This window comes from Sorghum bicolor, chromosome 2, assembly GCF_000003195.3.
Source record: "Sorghum bicolor cultivar BTx623 chromosome 2, Sorghum_bicolor_NCBIv3, whole genome shotgun sequence".
Lineage (NCBI taxonomy): Eukaryota > Viridiplantae > Streptophyta > Magnoliopsida > Poales > Poaceae > Sorghum > Sorghum bicolor.
This window is the reverse complement of record NC_012871.2, coordinates 62681286-62702809: the sequence shown is the minus strand read 5'-3', so window position 1 is coordinate 62702809 and position 21524 is coordinate 62681286.

Here is a 21524-nt window from a genome sequence, read left to right as displayed (position 1 = left end):
GCCGGCCTTTCACTTTCTATCTTGTCGATGATCCGTGGTGGCGGTAAAACGGATCCCGTGAAACCGACCACCGGAAGCAAAGCAAAGCAAAGCCTCGGTGAAAAAAAAAAGCGTATATTTTGGTGCTGTCCGGTCGGCCGGCCCCCAACGATCCCAGACCACTTCACGTGCCGCGCGCGGCGCGCCCTGCCAGGCTATCTGCGCCGAACCGAAACCCTTTCACCGCGCAAAAATTAAGACCACACCCATCCAGGCCTCCGCCCGCCGACCGCTCGCTTCCCGGCGAATTCACCGCACGTGGCCCGCCGCCGCGCCGATCGGCCCGCCGGCCGTGTGCGCTGCCCACGGCGGCACGTAAACTCCACGCCTCGTATCGTGTGGTATCCGATGGAGGAGGAGCACGCGTACGCACGACCACGTCTTAACACACACGCCACGATCCACGTACTACGTAGTACAGTACAGGAGACGCGATGCTAGCCGCGCCCGCGCGTGGTGGAGATGTGGGCATGTCAGCGCGCCGGCGCTCGGTGCCGTGCGGAGGCGGCCCGTGACGGCGAGCCGCTGCGTGACTCTTCGCGCGCACCCGGCGGACGCGCGCGCGCCCGCGTGCTGATTCTGAGCGAGGGAGAAAAAAGGGGGATCCAACTGCAGGCAGGCGTCGTGTCTGTCGCCCGTGTCGCGCCTCGGGCACGGGCACGGGCGCAGTCTGGACGACGGGGCATGCTGCACATGCGCCGCTCCAGCCCCTCGGACCTCCCCGGCTCCAATCACCTGCGACCGTGTTACTCTCCCTAATACATTGTTTCTTTTTAATTTGATGCTGTGCATGCCCGTCTGCGGACTGGACGCAGTTGCTGTCACCTAAAGTGCGTTAGAGCGGCACGCGCATGTCCGTTTGTCACCCGTCGCGATTCGAGTGACGACGACCGGCCGGGCGTGCGCATTCATTCATCCGCTTGCGTTGCATTGCATTGGTTGTTTTCTAGTACTCCGTAAGCACGACTCGATCGTGTGTATACAAAAAACACGTGCGAGATGCGACGATCTGCTGCTGCTGGCTGCTTCCTAGTGGGTGCCGGCCTAACTCGCGAGGAAAAGTTACGAGTGAGAAATGGCGCCCTCGGCGAAACGCATGCTTGCTTCCCCACTCCACTACGCTCCCTAACGCTTTGGCCCTACGCCTATTTCTTCGCTCGGAATGGTATCGCAGCTAGCGGACTCATCCATGAATTGGGTGCGCTGCGCGCGCGTGGGAGAGAGATCAGGGAAAGAGAAGGAGATCGAGACCAGTCAGCGGGCAGCGTGTGGTCACGTAAGAGCGATATGCATGATCACTGATTCAGCTAGCTAGCTAGCCCTAGCCAAGCCGTGAATGAAAAGGGCAAAGCCAGTGCGGGAGACAAGGGCCCGTGCGCCGCGTGCGCGTGTGCAGAGAACGGGGGGTGGTGGCCCGGCCGGCCACTACTCCGCCCGGCGCGGCGGCGCCCGCAGCGCACCCGTCACGTCGGAGCGTCGAAGCGCCCAAGCGCACGCGAACAAAAACATCCGGCAGCGCGGGCTCGCGCCTCGCGGCGCCGGTCGGGTGAGCCGGGTCGAGCGCGCGCTCTCGTACGCCTCGACGCGGGCGGGGCCTGGCCGCGGGCCGCCGCTTCGAGCGAGCTGGACCTCCCCCGTCGCCTCCGCGCGGGGGACCATCGTCGCTGCTGGACCTGGACTGGAATCGCTGCGGAGGGAGCAGGGGCTTGGGCCCGGGCGCGCTCACGTGTGCCCTGACACGCGCGCACGTGCCAACAGTGGCGGCACGTACTGCTGCGAGATCTGAAAAAGGTGCCACGCGCAAGGGCGAGGCCGGGCGGGGCCGACGACGGACGGATCAACGCCTACGCGCACCACCGGTCCGCACGGTAGGGCATGCCGCATGCATGCATGACCTGACGTCTGCGTCTCTGCATGCAGCTCGCTCGCTCTCTCTCTCTCTCTCTCTCTCTCTCTCTCTCTGCTGCCGACTGCCGTGCGTGCTGCGGATAAAGCCGGCCTTGATCCGGCAGTAAAAAAGCCAGGCATGAAGCATGCAGCACTGCGCTCGGCAACTCCAGTGTTACAGTAACTTCTCCGTGAGGTCGTGTGTACAAAAGGCTCGTGGTAACTACCAGAATGCAATCCATAATGCCTTGTTTAGTTAACCCAAAAACTAATTTTTTTTCAAAATTTTTCGTCACATCAAATCTTGCGTCACATGCATAAAGCATTAAATATACATAAAAATTAAAAATAAAAATTAATTACACAGTTTACTTGTAAATCACGAGATGAATCTTTTAAAACTAGTTACTCCATTATCGGATAAATGTTTGTTAAATAAAAACGAAAGTGTTACAATTTCAAAAATCGAAAAGTTTTCGGAACTAAAGGCTCACATATATTTGCATCATGGCATCCTGCAGAGTTCACAGTGGACTTCAATTTACGTTGACCAGTTCATGGACCAGCTGCAGGAAGACCTTTTATAATTAAGTTTGTCTTGTTTGTTTGGCTAATAAGACATAGTAGAAATATTCGTTACGATAGAAAAACATTACTGAATAACAAACAGATTCGGCTGATAAGCTCAAGCAAATAAGTTGATCAGTAGCCAGTAAACCATGTAATGTAATGTAATTACTAATAAGCTACTATATCTGCAGCAAGACCTGCTGCAGGAATGCAGGATGGACAGCGCCATCTGCGTGTCAGGCAAAGTGCGATGCGCTAAATCATTTCCGCTAAGCCATACTCGAACGATATAGCCGTACGCCCGACCATGCATATCGAACGATATCTAAACAGAAGCAGCCAGAGCAAATTGTTCGTAACTTTTGCATGAGTTGTCATGTCGGAGTTGTATTATACAATATCCATCTAGCTTGGCACGAATTGATATTATAAGTATTGGCTTAGAGAATTCGATCGATGGAGCTAGCTTTAGTAGATCCATGCATGGCAGCCAGCACTACAGGACAGCGGCTCTTCGCCTAGCGCACGAGGCGCTCGGTGAAGCCCGAAACACGCTCGGCGAAGGCTTCCCCGAGCGGCGCGCTAGGCGAACCCCGCTCGGCGAATTTTTTGACGGCGAAGAATTTCACCGAGCACGATTATTCCAACTCGCTCGGCTTCTCTCGTGCCTACTTTGCCGAGCGGCGACATACGCGCTCGGCAAAGTATCCTCGCCGTTACGTCGTTACAGTCGTTAACGTTATCGTCGACGTCACGTCTACAATGTTCGCCGAGCGTCAACCCGCTCGGCAAAAGAAACAACTTTGCCGAGCGCCGCCGTGTTTGCGCGCTCGGCAAACCTACTAACTTTGCCGAGCGCGCTTTTATAACGGCGCTAGGCGAATCTAGTAACTTTGCCGAGCGCGCTTTTATAACGGCGCTAGGCGAATCTCTACCTTTGCCGAGCGCCATGGCCATCGCGCTCGGCAAAGCTGGGAACCTGCCTGTGCAGAGCCGCTGCCTCTTCCCAGCTTTGCCGAGCGCGATGGTCATGGCGCTCGGCAAAGCACATCTTCGCCGAGCGTTATGGTCATTTGCGCTCGGCAAACCTACAGAAAACAGTTTTTTTTATTTTTATTTTCCAATCCACCTGATCAAACAATAAAAATCACACACATATATATATGTTATCCAGACCATAGATACAACCACTGGCACATTCACCACAACAAGCACAACATATATAGCACAAATGTCACAAGTTCACATCCACAAGTTCACAAAGTGCGGCTCAAGTTCACAAAGTGCATAGTTGTCTCCACAAGTTCACAACACAAGTTCACAACAAGCACTACCACTGCATCTCAAGACGTTGGGGCTCCGCCTGGTGGGTACTGAACGCCTGGTGAGGGTATGCCTTCTGCAATTGCTGCAGGAGTAGGATTCGAACCCGCCGACTGTTGCTGCAAAACAAAAAGATCCGCTTAAATTTGTCAGAAAGAATTTGTGCAAAGAAGCGAAAGCAATCGATTTATTATACTCACAGGAGTAGGTAGAACAGGCACCGGCAAAGGGAGGGGATGGAGGAGCTCTGGTGGATGAGAGAGTGAGTGAGTGTCTGTGTGTGTTAGAGTGTTGACTTCTTTTTTTTTTTTGTCCACTGGAGTTGTTTGCCGAGCGGCATTTTTCACCTGCGCTCGGCAACGTTTTTTTTTTCGGGGTGAAATTTTTCCAGCGGGAAATCGCCCGCGCAGCCACTTTTCCTTTGCCGAGCGCAGATCTGTTTGCCGAGCGTATTTAACGGCGCTAGGCAAATGTTTCTAATTTTTTTTGTGTTTTTCGATCTAGAAATTTTTGTGTGGATCTTAAAGATCATTATTGACATCATATTGAAAATTTAGATTTTTTCTTTAATTTTTGATATATTTAAAAGATATTTATCCTTTTCTTGATTTTTTTTTTCAAAAGGAAAATTTGACCTACAAATCCATTGCATGAGTGGAAATTATGATTGGAAAAATGATAATGTTGTTAGTGATGGTCATGTGAGGCCTCATTGAAGTCATGACATGAAATATCGAATCCCGAGTTTAGGAAACACGACTGTTTAGTTGCGAGTGCATTGTTTTAAAAATCTAAAAAAACAAAAACTTTCCCGAAAAATCCAAAATTTGTTCAGGTGTCTTCGAATGGTGTTTGCAACCTATGAAAAAAATTTGAGGACATTTCGTTGACGTTTCAGTTTACGAATGTTGAAACCCTGAACATCTTCACATAAGTTATAGAACTCATGTGGGTAAGTCTTGGGTTTCAACAATCCTAAACGTAAACATCAATGAAACGTTCTCAAAATTTTTTCATAGCCTACACATACCATAACAAGACAAGTGGACAAGTTTCAAATTTTCCGGACTTGGTCTCGTTTATTTAGAATTTTAAAACCATCCACCCGCAACTAAATCGTCGTGGCTCGTGAACTAGGCCTTCGATATTTCATGTGAGCACTTGCATGGCGCCTCAAATTACGCTCCCTAAGAAGAATATTAATTTTCCATTCACCTTTTCCAAAGATTCTAATGACTTGTAGTTCAAATTCTCTTTTCGAAAAGTAATTCAAAAAATAGACATAAACACTATAAATATAGCAAAAAGTACGGAAAAAAGCTACAATTTCAATATGTGGTCAATAGATCTATACCAAATCTACAGAAAAAAATTGGGAGCCAAAATAATAATAATTTTTTTTGGGTTCACCGAGCGCCGGTGTGGCCGCTCGGCAAATCAAAGTTTCGCCGAGTGGGATATATGAAGCGCTCGGCGAATTTTTTTTTTTGCCGAGGGGGGAACGGCAGGGCGCTAGGCAGAGGACACGATACGGGCCGACGTTGGTGACCGTCAATCATTTGCCGAGCGACTAGGTTTGCCGAGCGCGACCGCTCGGCAAAACGTCACCTTTGCCGAGCGTGGACTTGCACCGAGCGCGGTCGCTCGGCAAACTAGAGTCTTTGCCGAGCGCGTGTCTTCGGCGAGCGGTGTTCGTCCGGCCACCGGGGAAGACCACCGTTGCCGAGCGCTCTGTTTTCCGCGCTCGGGAAATACCGCGGCGCTAGGCAAAGAGCCGCTGTCCGGTAGTGCAGGCACCCACACCATCATGCGCGCACGCAGCATATAGCTAGCATCGCGGCACCCATGTGTGTGCACCGCGGCACCGCCCTCTTTTGTGTTCGCCTTTTTCTTTGTTTGTTCATTATCACTCCCTACGTAAGTACGTACTACTGTACTATAGTAAAAACTGATAACATGTATAAACACGTCTGGGTCTGCTTGTCGTTTTCTTTTTTTTTTTCATTTCTTGTGGAACGGGACGTCGAATGTCATGTTCACCTACCTAGATCGAATTCAGCACCGCCACTGTTAGGATAGATTTGGATGTCAAATTCTGAAAATGAAAGACGACGATATACATACTCACTCACATAATGGAGTCTATATATATGACGAAGAAAAATAATGGAAAGCGCAAAAAGGATTGACGCCGATCGACTTGTAGCTAGCTGATGCTGAATAGAATTAATTATTGAAGTAATGCACTCACTCACATGCACGCATGACGATTACATTGCTGTCTCCGTCTCTTAAAAAAACAAAACAAACGAGGCGCTAATGACTACGGCGACGTGGGCAGGCAGAGGCAGACAGCCCCAGGACCCAGCATAAATTAGCAAGGAGCACACGCAAACCCATCTGTCGTGCCGGGGAGTATTTAGCACCGTACCCCCCATCGAGCTAGTGAGTAGTTAACTCAAACAAAGTGGTGATGAGCTAGGAAGTTCTCTTCCATTTTATTCTTTTAAAAAAAATCTAGCTCGATTATTGATGATCGAGCGGTGTAGAAATGGAGATAAATAAAATAATCACGTAATATAGTATTAGGCATGCAAAGTAAGTAATATAATATAATTGCCCCGGCAATGTTCCAAGGGATGATTAAAAGCGCAAGCTTTGGCCGCCCAAATGCTGAATTTATAAACTGAGTTTACACATGGAGTGCAACAACAACAACTCCTTGTTTACTGTAGTACCGACGCATGGACATTCTCTCTGCGCAGGGGCCATTGCCAGGGTCGTCTCCCTTCCTTTTTGTTTAAAATGAGGAATCAGCATAGGGATCAGTAAATAAGTCCAGCCTAATGAACCACTAGTAGTAGTAAGCTAAAAAGCATGTGAGAGCTGATCATCTCCGCGAGATATGAGAGCGTAGCGTCGCTAACGCGCGGCACGCGCGCCGGGCCATGTGGCCAACTCAGTGCAGTGCTGGTGTCCCCAGCGGACCCCACCCGCGAGGAGGGTGGGTCCCACGGGAGCTTCTTCTAGCGGCTTCCGGCTCCCCTGCCTGCTTCTCGCTTTTATTTGCAATGCGAGTTGCGCACGTCCCGGTGTCCCGCTCGTATGTATTTCAGACGACCGGAAAATCGGTTTCTTTTCTTTTTTGCTGTTGTTGTTGGAACGAAAAAGGCGCACCGGATTCCTATGGCAGTGGACGACGCGTGCCGGCGTGCGGCTCCGATTTTATCCAAAAGCGAAATGCCTCCAGCGTCGTAGCGCGCGGCGCCCGGGGCCGGGCCGGACCCGGCGGCGGCGGCTCACCGTGACCACGCCATCGTCGCCTCGCTGCTTGCCGAGAGATGCGAGAGCTCCGCGCGCGGATACGGCTGAGAGACGACAGGACAGCGACGCGCGCGCGCGCGCTCTCATCCGCGCCATCGAAATCTACGGCCGCCCGCCGTGGACATGGATGGGGCGGCACGGCGGACGGCGCGACGTCGCTGTCGCGCTGGGCAGGGCACGTGAGCAGCTCCGCCCCGCGTGCGCGCACCCACCCACCGCCACCGGGCCCCCCCTCGTGCATTTCTGGTTCTGGCCTCCCCCGCGCGGCGCGGCACAGGTGTCCCGTGTCCGTGGCGGGCGGCGAAGGATCATTGGTCATGGGCTCCATCCAGCGGTCCAGGGGGCTCCAGGCCTAGCAGTAGCCAGTAGACTACTAGTAGAGGGGGCTGCTGTAGCCTGTACCCAGTACAAACTGTAATTACAACGTGGGCTCGAAATTGATCGGCCCACAGAGTTCATGGCCTCCTTTGTCACGGGACTGGGGGTGTCCAGTGAAGCCACTCTATGCCTGTACACCTCGTTCTTCATTTTTTTTTCTGTTTGGTTGTCGTTGAGCGAATTCGTGCCCCGACAGTTTCTGCAGAACTGTATTTCTGTCTGGTTAATTAGTACATGTTGCGATGAAAACAAGTCTGATTTTAAAACATGAGAGTTTGGAAAGATAAAAATTAGAACATTTATTTTTAACTCGATCAGAAAAAGATTTTAAGAAAATATATACCCTGTTTGGCACAATTCGGCTTCACTAGTAAAGTTATTTTTTAAAAAAAAACTTCATAAACAACTTTATAAATAAAGCGGAGCTGTTTTAAAAAGTTGTTTAGTAAAATAGCCTCACCAACAACTTCATGTATAGATAATATGGAGAAATAAGTAAAAGAACTAGGATAAGCTACTTTTTTTAATTTCACCACAGCTCATATCTTTCTAAGAGAAGAAAACAAAGTTTTACACATAAAGCTATTTTAGAAATAGATGTTTTGCAAAATAAAAAATAAAAATAAAAGCTTATAACAGCTCGTGAAGCCTTTGTTTGCTGTGCCAAATAGGCTAATGATTCAAAGTTCAAAACCTACGGCTATAAGACCATATCCGTTCTAAAAAGAATTTGATAAATCAATTATCTAAGTCATGAAAAAAGAGCATATTTATTAACTTTCACCAGCCATTTTTAATATCTTGCTTCTGAAAGATATAAGCTAATTTTGTGTGAAAAATCCTAGACTATTTACAAATCATCTATTTTTTTTTATGATTTCTTTCGCTACTGTATATTTTTCATTAAGAACCCTATCCTTTTTTCCTACCTATTCCACACTATTAGATAGTTTTACAAGTCCTAAAAGATTGAGAGTCGAGATAAGGAGATCAAGATTAGAAGTGGATTTTGAAAACACTTGGAGGTACTCTAACAGCAATACCGCCAACCTATACAATATTGTCACGAAAAGAAGAAATGCACCGATTGATAATGTTAATGGTAATGTGCCCCAAGGCATTCTATTTTGTAGAGACCCTGTTGGAAATATATTGGTGGAGTAGGAGCATTGTAGACATTTAACAATTGAATTCACAATTTATAATTAGTTGTTCCAACCAGTGGCGGATCTAGGATGAAACTTTAGGCGAGGCTAAATTTCAACTTCCGGCCTCTCCCTTTCAAAACAGTCATGATTAAACTTTTTGGAGGTGCTTAGGAGGCTCCATGGGATCAGTGCCCCCCTCCCACCCTCCGCCCCATCACTGATCTGCCCCCTAGTTGCTTTTTTTTTTTTTTTGAGGGAATCTGCCCCCTAGTTGCTAGTTCCTACTGCGGATTCGGGGTGTTGCAGATCATAAGGTGATGGTTGCGGACACTCTAGGATAAAATAGTGCCGCATAGTGTTTTGCTACTTTTCAAGAGACTTTACACGGTTTGTTTGCAAAATATCAAGCGTCCGCGTTGCGGACATTGGCTTTTTCTTAGCAAAGTTGCAGACGTCGGCTGGGCTGCTTTTGCCACGCGTGGGCTCTGCTGGGCTGACCTGGGTTGCCAGGCCCAATCGGTTACGCTTGGCCCTTTTCGTTTTTCTCGCGAAATTAATTTAGTCTTCTTTTTCTCAAAATGCAGCAAACTTGTAAATTCAAAATAAAAATAAGGTTATGAAGAAAGCGGAGGTGGTGAAGAGCAAGAAACATAAAAAGAACAAGAAGGTATTATTATCAAGAGCATCGTTTACATGAACGAGCTTTATTCCAGGATTTAACAACATTATACTTTTAGTGGTAAGCAACATCACCATCGCTGTGGTGACTTCATGAATATCATGATCTGCCGTTTCAATTATTCGGATGTGGGCAGGGTTTACGTATGTGTGTTTATAGAAGTTAGTCGGCGTACGTTGTGAGTATATACGTTATACTATGTAATTATTAAAAAAATATATAAATAAAATAAGGTTTCAATACTAATGCATAGAATACAAGGTGGCATGTAGAAGAAGAAAATTTATGAAAATGTACTTTATAAAAAAGGTCTTACCTCCGAAAAAATATGAATATAAATAAAAACATATAAATAATTGATAAATCTATCACAACCAACATTTAGCGGTGGCCTCCTAGAAGAAGCTATATTGAGAAAAAAAAGATATAGGATAAAATTTACATTCATTTATTGGTTTTATAGAAAATATTAAAAATCCTAACAAATTATGCACATGAACATGGAACGAAGAAAGATTTATGAACACCAGTACTAGAAATGTCTTCGGCTCTAGCAGAGCATGTCTACATTCAATCATTCAATTAATTTAAGATACACTTATGACTTATATGGGTGTCAATCTTTCGGCCCAACCCAAAGAGGCTCCTGCCACCCGCCAACGCCTAGCCGCCGTCAATGCCGAGTTAAGCTCTGGGCTCGTCCAGTTCCCTTCCACGTGTAACACAGCTCTTGCCCCACGTCATGGAAGTTCCACGCGTAATGTGCACAGCACCTTCATTCGCAACGAGGATCCCGTTCCACGGAGAAAGTCCGGCTCGTTCGTGGCTAGCTAGACTCTGACATATCGTCGATCATAGATGAGATTGGCTGTGCCCATCTCTCATGTCTTCTCTCTGTCCCTCTCGTTGTCCCTGTTTAAGTTGTTCTTGATGGGAGCCATATATAAAGAGTCCTCCAAATCATGCCGGTTTCGCAGCTAGCTAGTAGCTAAGCATCAGTGCATCATCACACACTGCATCGAATGCTGACTGGTGACCATGCCTTCTCGTCTAACAGAGGACGCCCTCACCACCTCCACCGCGAACATCAGCTGCACCACCAGGTCCACCACCAGATCGTTGTTTGCTCTGGCCTTGCACGCGTTCAACCTATGCGTGCTCCTCGTCGTGGTCGCCGCGCTCCTTCTCCTCTCCCCCGCGGCCGTCGTGATCCTCCTCCCCGTCGCGTGCATGGCCGCGTCCGTCTGCCTCCTCTGCGCGACCACCGCTCGGCTCCTCGCGCCCTCCGTGCCGCCGGGACGAGTGCGTGAGAACCGAGGCAGCTTGCGCCAACGCAAGAAGCAGGACTGCGACGAGGTCGACGGCGCCGAGGCGCCTGCTGGCGGCGACGGCGGCGCTTCCTCTGCGGAAGAGGAGCATGGGGAGCAAGAACGGGGCCGGTCTTTCAGTTTCAGTTCCTTTGACCACGAAGAGTTCAGTGGTTCTTGGGATGGTGATGGTGAGCAGGGTCGGTTTTTCTTCGTTGACACAAGCAGCTACTGCAGAACCGTGAGCATTATCTAACTGCTACTAACACTTTTTAACAACTGTGCTGCAGTAAATTTGCTGTCGATCGATCTGTAGTTCTTATTGATCGTGTGCATGCAGTTTTATGATCTACTGGCTTTCTGGAGAAGTATGGAGAGAAAGGCGACTGGAGGTGATAGAAATGCTCAATATATAAGATGATGCGTAACTTTAAGATGAAGCTGCAAAGTGTAGCAGGCCGGCCCATCAAACCAAAGGAGGCTAAAGCCCTTCATTTCTGATCATTTCTGTTTTCCGGCGTTTCCCTTTTTGGCCTTGGTAGGTACTGTAGTATGTGATGAAGGTTCGTCTAAAAAGGAGACTATAGTAGCAAGCATATATAGTGGGATTGATGTAAGTTACTGGTTTGCTGCGCTTGTACTCAATTCTATCTAAATGCATGTATGGAGAGTTGCTGATCTACGTCTATAATTAATTCCTACATGCGCCCTTTTTTAACACTTCTACTGCAACAAATTTCTTGTGCATCTGTAGTTCTTACTGATCATGTGCTTGCAGTTTTAAGCTTATTAGTTTGAGATTATTAACCAAATATATCAGTCATTTAACAATATTTTTTTTCTCTCACAACAAATTAGTTTTTTTTTGAGAATCTCTCACAACAAATTAGTGAACCGTAAGTATATATATGGGCTGCAAAATGTTGCAGGCAGGCCCATTAGAGAAGCAAACTAAAGTCTTCCCTTGTCGACATTTTTGTTTCGGGCCTTTTCCTTCGGCCTTGGTATCTAGTATCTACGATGAAAATTTGTCTAAAACACAGAACCTAGAATACACACACTAATCAGTAATTAACCTCTACGTTGACCTAAAAAAATAACCTCTATGTTGTTTATTGGCTCGTTGCGCTTCTTCTATAGACGCGAGTCAATCCTAGCTAATACACACCTGTTTCCCTTCTGTTTAGTGCCAGTACAGCTATCTAGCTTCGATATCCAGTATGGATATACACAGTTTGTGAACTAAATTCAAGTAGTTTCAATATTTACATCTGACATAAACAGAATGACTAATACAAATACGGATACGCAACTCCAAGTCTCAACTGATTTTTTCCGCAGTTGGACGTCTGCCAAGCAAGCAGGGGTTGCAAGTTTCATTCTCAGCTCTCACGAGTCATATCATATATGGCCAGATAAGCAAAAAACTTTCCCAATGATCGAATAAAGGTCGAGTTGTTGCTTCATCTATCTCCTCAATGCGACTTTGTATTTGTGATGCTAGGAGCTATGTCACGACAGTTTCATAGTACCTAATAAAGCTTAAGCATATCCACTCCGATCCCATGCATCCGTCGTCGTCATTTTCAGCGTGAAGACGACGCCTTCCGCGCCCTGCATCTGCCATTGCCTGCAGATGATATAGCAAGCGCTCACGAGCGGTGCTCCACATCTAGCCGGCCACGAACCAAACAACCCTAACAAGCATGCAGTAGGCACAGCCGCATGTTCTCCCGAGTCCCAACAGCAGTTTTCGCCGGACCGGACGACTAGTGGCGGGCCGCGATCCATCCAACAAATCACGCCCGCGCGAACCAATCCCGGCCTGTGCGGCTGTGGCGATCGAGCCAGCCAGCCCTCCGAGACGATCCAGATGCACTGCATGCTAGCTAGGCAAACTGGCCACCTGCTGCTCGATCGGTTGATCGATGCCCGGCGCGCCGGCTCCCGTGGTCGCGGCGGTACAGTTTGGTCATCGGTGGTGCGTGGATCGCCATCCTTTGCAACTGCCGGCCTCGTGAAAGGGCGTACGTGTCCCGGTCCCCCACGTGAGGGCCGGCCGGCCGGCCGACCGCTTTTTGTTTGTGATGCGAGGGGGCCGGGCGCCGGGCCGCGGCCGGCCATCGCACCTAACGCGGCCATATATCATGCCGGTGCCGCGGACGATCGAGACAACCGAAACCCGGCAGGCAAGCTCGAGCTAGCTGACGAGCTCTTTATTACTTAGTATATAAATATAGTACTACGGAGTTTATATAAGTACGTACTACTACTAACTAAACCACCCGTGGCGTGTCCTGCTCCTGCCACGGGCCATGTGATCGACGCGATCGAGTGATTGGTGTCTCTGATGAGGATGGGATCGGACTGGGTTATTAGCTAGGGACGACGACGACAGCTTAAAACTGTTTGAGCGGCCGGGGCGACGTAAACTGCACTGAAAGCGCTACGGATGTTGTGGGTTGTGGTGATGAACCGATTCGATCGCCTTTGAAAAAAGGCCTGAGCTGTCGGAGAAGGACCGACTATCGCATATGCTTATCGGGACACCGGCTCCGGCAGCCGGCCCGGAGGAGGTCGCAACTACTCGCGAGCAAATTCGCTCTACCGGCCGGCCGTTTTTTTTTTCTGGTATACGTGTATGAACAGTATGATGATATGATGGAGCCTGGTGCCTTCTCCCTGCAGCATATGCGTTGCGCTTGCGGCGTCGTCTGTGGCGTCGCAGACTTGCAGTTGGGTAGTACCGGGCAAAAACATGATGACTGGCTGGCCCTCTCAGACTCTCGATCAGTGCGTGCATTTACGACGCGGCCAGTGCGTACGCTAGCTTCGCGTGAAAAATGAAGGGGGTGTAATGACTGTAGTACGCGACTACGCACCGGCCTAGACATGTAGTACGCGTACAACAGGCGGGTAGCTAGTGGGGTACTACTACTCCCGTACTACTTCGTAGAGACACGTACCCACCGGCCGGGAGCGAGAGACGGAGACGGACGGACTCTCACGGGCACCGAACAGTGGTTACTACTGGACTCTCAGTCAGTGTGCTAGCTGATGCCTGGTGCAGGGCGTAAATGCATGCCCAGTGTCATGATCATGACCAAGTCCAAGAGTGGCTAAGCAACCAGTAAATAAGAAGTGTTACAGGTTGGGGCTCGGCCCATGTAATTGAGTGGGCTAAGCCGTTGTGTGTGGGCTCGACCCGTTTTTGAGGCGGTGTGCGGCAATATAAGCCGTTGTACGAGAACCCGAGCGGTTATGGAATAACAGAATCGCAATCCCAAATCCCCCTGTTCTTCCCTGTTCTTCGTGTTCCTCTCGCCTATCTCCTCTGAATCCGTCCGAGCTACCCGAAGAACGTGACATTTGGTATCAAAGCCGCCTTCTGGGACCGTGCTGGCGCCCCCAAGGAAGCCTAGCAAGGCTCAGCAGCAGATGGCGACGGATCTGGACGACCTGTCGAAGCAGTTCCAAGGTTTTCAGGAGATGATGAAGCAGGCGTTGGATGAGTTGACAAGCCTCAAGTCGTGGCGCGGCGCGGTGGATGAGACCATGGGAACGATGCTGCTCAAGGCGGATGCTACGTCCGCACGCCTCCTTCGTCTGGAGCACATGCCCCCACCAGCGCCGACGGGATTGGCTGCATCGATCGACCTCAACGCTGCTCCTATTGGGTCGCTGCGACCTTCTTCGTCGACAGCAGGCGTCGGCCTCGGCAACGACGCTAGAGCACCCCAGCGGGTTGAGGGTGGGGGCGCTCTCAGGTCTTCACCCCAGTTGGGCGCAGGTTCGCTACAGGAACCCTCTCCTCGGTGTGACGGATTTGAGCGTGAGTCTGGGTTTCGTCATTCCCATTTGCCTAAGATGGAGTTTCCGAAGTTTGATGGAACCAACCCTCGGTTATGGAAGGAAAACTGTGAGCGTTACTTTGAGGTGTATTCTGTGGTTCCATTTCTGAGGACTAGATTCGCAGCCATGAATTTCATTGATTCAGCGGCAATTTGGCTTCAAACTGAAGAAAGGCATGGGCGTATTCAGGAGTGGGATGAGTTGGTGAAAAGGGTGTTTGCCAAATATGATCAGGATCAGTACCCAATACAATTGAGGCAGTTGGATTCATTGAAACAGTTGGGATCTGTTCAAGAGTTTCAGAAGCATTTCGAGGAACTTGCCCATGGAATTCTTCTATACAATCCTTCGTATGATGATACTTTCTTTGTGACCAGATTCCTGGGAGGACTCAAGGAAGAGATTAGATCAGCCATTGCATTACATAGACCAAAGACAGTTCAAGCAGCAAGTGAATTGGCTCTCTTGCAAGAATTGGAGTTGGAGATGCAGAAGCCTAAGTTGACTCATAAGGTTGACAGTGGAAGATATCAAGGGAAGCAAACTGGAAATGTTGAAAAAATTAAGCCAGTGCCAAGGAAGGAAGGGGAAAAAGGGGTTGAAACAGGAGACAAGGTAGCAGCTCTGAAGGCTTACAGAAGAGCTAATAACCCGTGTTTTGTGTGTGGAGAAAAGTGGACAGGAAGGGGGCATAAATGTCCACCCAATGTATCCTTGCATGTGATCCAGGAGCTATTGGATGCTGTCCAAATGGAAACTGAAACGGATTATGATTCAGCTGAGGAAGATTCTGAGGCAGTAGGTGGGCAAGTCATGGCAGTCCAACAAACCTCTCAGAATACTAAGAAGGGTAGAACTCTGAGGTTCAGAGGAGTTATTGGACAACAAGAGATCCTGATATTGTTGGATTCCGGAAGTGCAGGAACTTTTATCACTGCAGAGTTGGCAGAAAAGTTGAAATTAGCTCGTGAAGCATGCAACCCTCTGTCTTTTATGGCTGCAGATGGCAGTACAATGGTCTCAGATGGTGTTATACCGCAATTGCAATGGCATATACAGGGTCACACCTTCCAGTTTGATACTAGGATTCTGCCCTTTAAAGGGTATGATCTGATTTTGGGGGCTGACTGGTTGGAGGAACATGGTTCAATGTGGTTCCATTGGAAGAAAAAGTGTATGAAATTCACTCACCAGCGCAAGAGAATTCTTTTGCAAGGGGTCAAGGATGAGTTGACTCAGTGTACTCAATTACCAGCTCACAAGCTCAAAGGACTATTGAAGAAAGGGGCTGTCTCTCATATGTTGCAGTTGCAGCACAGTCAGTCTATTCACGGGCTGTCTGACCAGAGTTTTTTGCCAGTAGCCGTCATTGAGCAGTCACAGACTTCTGAGCACAGTGACGAATCTGCCTTGCCACCAACTGTGAAGTCTATATTGCAACAATATGACCATCTATTCCAAGAACCTGCTACACTCCCTCCACAGAGAGAGTTTGATCATCACATACCTCTTATAGCTGGAGCTCAGCCTGTTAATGTGAGGCCTTATAGATATGCCCCCCCAACAGAAGGATGAAATAGAAAGACAAGTGAGTGAGATGCTTAGATCTGGAATCATTAGACACAGCAGCAGCTCCTTTGCTTCTCCAGTCCTGTTAGTCAAGAAGAAGGATGGAACCTGGAGGTTCTGTGTTGACTACAGACAACTGAACAATATAACAGTGAAAAATAAGCATCCTCTTCCTATAGTGGATGAATTGATTGATGAGTTAGCTGGAGCCTCAATCTTTTCCAAATTGGATTGTAAATCTGGGTATCATCAGATAAGGATTGCAAAAGGAGATGAATTGAAAACTGCATTCAAAACTCATAGTGTCCTTTATGAGTTTCGGGTGATGCCATTTGGGCTCACCAATGCTCCAACAACTTTTCAAGGGGCTATGAACATTATTTTTTCTTCCTTGCTCAGAAAATGTGTCCTCATTTTCATGGATGATATTCTAGTGTTCAGTAAGACTCTAGAGGAACATGTGCAGCACTTACAACAAGTGTTTGAGATATTGCAGAAGAATCAATTTCTGTTAAAAAGGTCCAAATGTGCCTTTGCACAACCATCCTTGGAATACTTAGGGCATATTGTATCTTCTGGCGGGATTGCAACTGAACCATCCAAAATACAAGCTGTTTCTCTATGGCCGGTCCCAACTACTATTAAGCAACTGAGAGGGTTTCTAGGACTGACTGGATATTATAGAAGGTTCATAAAGCATTATGGTTTGATAAGTAAACCATTGACTCAAATGCTCAAAAAGGGGATTCAGTTTCAGTGGACTCCAGTGGCTCAAGAAGCTTTTCTGCTGCTCAAAAAAGCACTAACTGAAGCTCCTGTACTTGCAATTCCAGATTTCTCCAAACCCTTTGTCATTGAGACTGATGCCAGTGATATAGGAATGGGGGCTGTGTTGATGCAGGAAGGCCATCCCATTTCCTTTCTCAGTAAAGCTTTCAGTGCCAGATCAAAGGCTTTCTCTACTTATGAGAAAGAATGTTTAGCTATTGTCATGGCAGTGGATAAATGGCGTCCTTACTTACATGGTCAGCAGTTCATTATCAAAACTGATCATAAAAGTTTGCTGCATCTGGAAGATCGGAGGGTCATGTCAAGAATTCAGCACAAGGCTCTGTTAAAACTCATGGATTTGCAATATAAAATTCAGTATAAAAAGGGCATTACCAATAATGCTGCTGATGCCCTCTCTAGAGTCTGGGAAGAAGCTCCACTGATGGCCATATCTGTTAGTTCACCATCTTGGTTGGACAAACTTCAACATGGTTATCAGGAGCATGCTGATACAAAACAATTGCTAACTGAGTTAAGCATATCTGGTGAAAATGAAAGAGGATTCTCTCTTCAAAATGGTATCATCAAGTACAAAGGCAAGATTTGGGTGGGAGGCAATGAGTTAGCTCAGCAACATATTCTTCAGGCTCTTCATGCTAGTGGCATTGGTGGTCACTCTGGAATTCAGGGAACTTATCACAGAGTTAAAGCCATTTTTGCATGGCCTAAGCTCAAGAACACTGTTATTCAGTTTGTGCAAGGGTGTCAGGTTTGTCAACAGGCTAAGACTGAGCATGTTAAGCTTCCAGGTTTGCTGCAACCTCTTTCTGTTCCTGAACAAGCCTGGCATACTGTTAGCTTGGATTTTATTGAAGGCCTACCTAAGTCTAACAGGTGTGACGTCATCTTAGTGGTAGTGGACAAATTCACAAAGTATGCCCATTTTCTTCCTCTTGCACACCCATATACTGCCTTACAAGTAGCTCAATTATATTTCAACAATATCTACAAACTTCATGGTTTGCCCAGTGCCATCATCTCTGATAGAGATAAGGTTTTTACTAGCAACTTGTGGCAGCAGTTATTTGCACTTACTGATACACAGTTGCTTATGAGTTCAAGCTATCACCCTCAAACCGATGGGCAGACAGAGAGGGTGAACCAGTGCTTGGAGGCTTTTTTGAGATGCACTGTGCACTCATGTCCCAAGGAGTGGCATAAATGGTTGCCTGTAGCTGAGTTCTGGTACAATACCACTTATCATACAGCTTTGGGTACAACTCCATTTGAGGTCCTGTATGGTCATGCACCTAGACAACTGGGTATCACTGATCCACTAGCTGTCACGGTTCCAGATCTGGCATCTTGGTTGACTGAAAGAAATTTGCTGACTAAGTTGATCCAGCAACAGTTGCTCCGGGCTCAACAAAGGATGAAGCATTATGCAGATAAGAACAGGACTGAAAGGGAGTTCACTGTGGGAGAGTTGGTATATCTCAAGCTGCAACCCCATATTCAGTCTTCTGTGGCTCACCGAAGCAATCATAAGCTATCATTTCGGTATTTTGGCCCTTACAGGATTCTTGCCCGAATTGGTACAGTGGCGTACAAACTTGATCTTCCTTCATCTGCCGCTATTCATCCGGTGGTGCATGTATCGCAACTAAAGAAACATGTGCCACCAAATACTGAGGTCTTGCAGTCTCTGCACTTGGTAGCTTCTGATCCATTGACACAGCTCAAGCCTGATATGCTTCTGTCATTGCGGATTGTTCAGTCTGGTGGTAGTTTGAGGAAGCAAGTTCTGGTACGCTGGGAAGGTCAGCCTGATTCGATGGCTACTTGGGAGGACGAGCAAGATATGTACAGAAGGTATCGTACAGCTTGGGGGCAAGCTGTTGCTAAAGGAGGCGGCAATGTCATGATCATGACCAAGTCCAAGAGTGGCTAAGCAACCAGTAAATAAGAAGTGTTACAGGTTGGGGCTCGGCCCATGTAATTGAGTGGGCTAAGCCGTTGTGTGTGGGCTCGACCCGTTTCTGAGGCGGTGTGCGGCAATATAAGCCGTTGTACGAGAACCCGAGCGGTTATGGAATAACAGAATCGCAATCCCAAATCCCCCTGTTCTTCCCTGTTCTTCGTGTTCCTCTCGCCTATCTCCTCTGGATCCGTCCGAGCTACCCGAAGAACGTGACACCCAGCCGCGTAGTACTTGGCTTGGGACGAGAGTACGAGACGACTGCTATCGCTTTGTTGGTGGTGTGGCTCGTGCCGAGGAGGTGATGAGTGAAAGATACAACCCCCCCACACTTAAATCCTCTGTCGCCAATCCGCGAACGGAATGCGATGCACCGAGCGGGGCAGCTAGCATATCCTTTGCTTCCGACGCGGGCACTGGCGCGGCGCGGCACGGCACATGCATCCGTCGCTGCAACCGCACGGCACCGAACGATACTACGACTACGAGAGATCCCTCCCCGCACGGCCTACGGGCTACGGTGCCAGCGTCGAGCCGCGCCCGGCCACGTCGCGGTCTCGGGCGCCCCTCCCGTGTCCTCGCTCCCCACACGTACGCACGGACACGGTGCATGCAGCAGCTAGGACTCCTGCTACTAGCTATACCTATCTAGGCGCCGCGATCCGACGACGACGCACCCAGGCCGGGGGGGCAACAACAACAACGCGCGGCGCTCGGTCGCCCGCCTAGCTACTATCAGCTACCAGGCAGGCAGTACGTACCACTCGTACGACGCACTCTCACTCAAGGTAGCCGGCACGTCGTCCTCTCCCCCGGCACATGCGCGCACGACGACGACACGGGCCACCTCGCATCGCCGTGCCCACTGCCCGGCCGCCGTGCACGCGGCCGAGCAAAGCTATAGGTAGCAGCAGCAAGGCAAGGAGGGGGATAACGAACCGCACCAAGCCAAAGCATGCTGCGCAAGCGCAGCGTCCTGGGATATTTTTGTTTACGGAGCCCTCGTGATCATCGGATCCGTCCGGGCTCAGCGTAATCCATCCACGCAAGCGTAATTTTTCTGGCTGTGGTGTGGCACCGTCACACACCCTAAATAAACGACAGTTATTATTAAAAAACTGTGGTGTGGCATGTGCGCGCGGTTGGAGAGATGGATCGACATGCGTGCAGTGGACTTTACTCCCAGGCCGTAGAATATGGTACTGTACTGCGTCGTCACGTATGCGCATTAGTGCGAGGAGAGGAGTGTGTTGAGGGTTGGGGACGGGTGCAATGACGTGCACGGGCCGGGGCGGCTTTTAGGCCTTGTTTAGTTTTCCAAAAATTTTGCAAATCCTTTTAGATTTTTCATCACATCGAATCTTTATACGTATGCATAGAGTATTAAATAAAAATAAAAATAAAAACTAATTGTATAATTTGGTCAGAATTGACAAGACGAATCTTTTCAATCTAGTTAGTCTATAATTAGACAATACTTATCAAATACAAACAAAAATACTAATATTCTTATTTTGCAAAAAAAAATTAGAAGTAAACAAAGCCTTATGACCGCGCGCATGCCTCCTCTGCAGCCGTCAGGAACTACCCGTCAATCTATCTACTCCCACGCTGTACTGCGTACACCATACGAGGACACGGTTTTTGGTTTTTACCGTTTGACAGCCGGTCTTCAGGAAAAGATTCTATAATAGTTTCATTTTTATTTGACAATTATTATTCAATTATAAATTAACTGGACTCAAAAGATTCGTCTCATAAATTATAGACAAATTGTACAATTAGTTATTTTTTTTATCTATATTTAATGTACAATGTATGTGCCGCAAGATTCGATTTAACGGAGTGTCACCCAAGCTGATGTCATGACAACCCAGATCTCTTTTTTAAAGCAAAACAAAAGCCAGGGCCCAATCTCCCGACCTTGGAAAGGAGGACAGTTGGGCCACCGAAAAGACATCTTATAACCGACCTTAAAACAATACCAGAACTAAACAATACCACAATTATTCCGCTTCGGCCCAACGTAGGGCGTGAGCGACATGAGAACTGTTTTCATCTCTCCAGAGGCCAAGCTTCGGACGGTTTTCGTCTCACCCAAGGCCAAGCCTCGGACGGTTTCCGTCTCGTCCGAGGCTAAGCCTCGGATGGTTTCTTCCGCATCGCTCGAGTCCATGCGCGCCCTTTCCCCAATAAAAGCACTTCAAGATTCTTGTGCACGTCTAGCAACTGTCGTACGACTGATGGGACGTGGGGCACGCCCTAACACCCATGTTGTGCATGTAGAGCATGGCGCACACTATGCTAACTACTCCCATCACTCCAGCGCTTGGCTCCTATCACTATATGTATGATCAGGTCAGGAGGAATAGGCAACGTCAAATCCCAAGGACTGCAGCCACGGACCCGTCAGAACTCCTAATCACAGATTAATGGAAAGAGGCCTCGGTGGATAACCCAAACAAGAAACAGGGGTCGGCATGGCGACCACAGGAACAAGCGTCTTGTCTATAGCATCGGCATGACTAACAGGAGCATCCATACCACGACCACGATCAACTACAACGGCAAGAATGGAGCACCTTACCCGTCGTACAACACCATATCCTAACCCACGCCTCGGATCAACACCACGACGTTATAACACAAACATATATAGCCCTTCTCTCCTCTTGAACTATAAAAAGGGAGGGAGGGTC